The sequence below is a fragment of the Buceros rhinoceros genome, unplaced genomic scaffold (assembly GCF_000710305.1).
Source record: "Buceros rhinoceros silvestris isolate BGI_N320 unplaced genomic scaffold, ASM71030v1 scaffold15799, whole genome shotgun sequence".
NCBI classification, from domain to species: domain Eukaryota; kingdom Metazoa; phylum Chordata; class Aves; order Bucerotiformes; family Bucerotidae; genus Buceros; species Buceros rhinoceros.
The window spans coordinates 7,626-8,021 of record NW_010429871.1 but is presented as its reverse complement, the minus strand read 5'-3'; positions in this window follow the sequence as shown (position 1 = coordinate 8,021).

Genomic DNA, 396 nt, shown 5'->3' with positions numbered 1-396 from the left:
CGCAGATCTCCCACCTCCCGCTGCTCCCTCCGGCTGGGAGCTCGCAGCAGGGCTTGGAGCCACCCTTCACCCTTTTACCACCAAAGAACGAACATCAGCAAGTACTAGGTGCACACCTGGTGTAGAAATATATACATATGTGCATATATACATACATACACACACGTGATGCTACCCAGAGCCTCCAGCGCGGCTCCGGACCTCGCCCCGTGAGCTCCCCGAGTCCCAGTCTGGAGAGTACAACGTGGTGAAGACAAGAATAAGGAAAAAAACCCCAAATCAACGTGTTCTACCACACCTCTAGCGACGAGCACATCGCCCACAGTAAAATCTGCCACGTACCAGCCTGCACGAGCCCGAGCCACTCCAGAGCCACCCCTGCCCTCCTCATTTCAC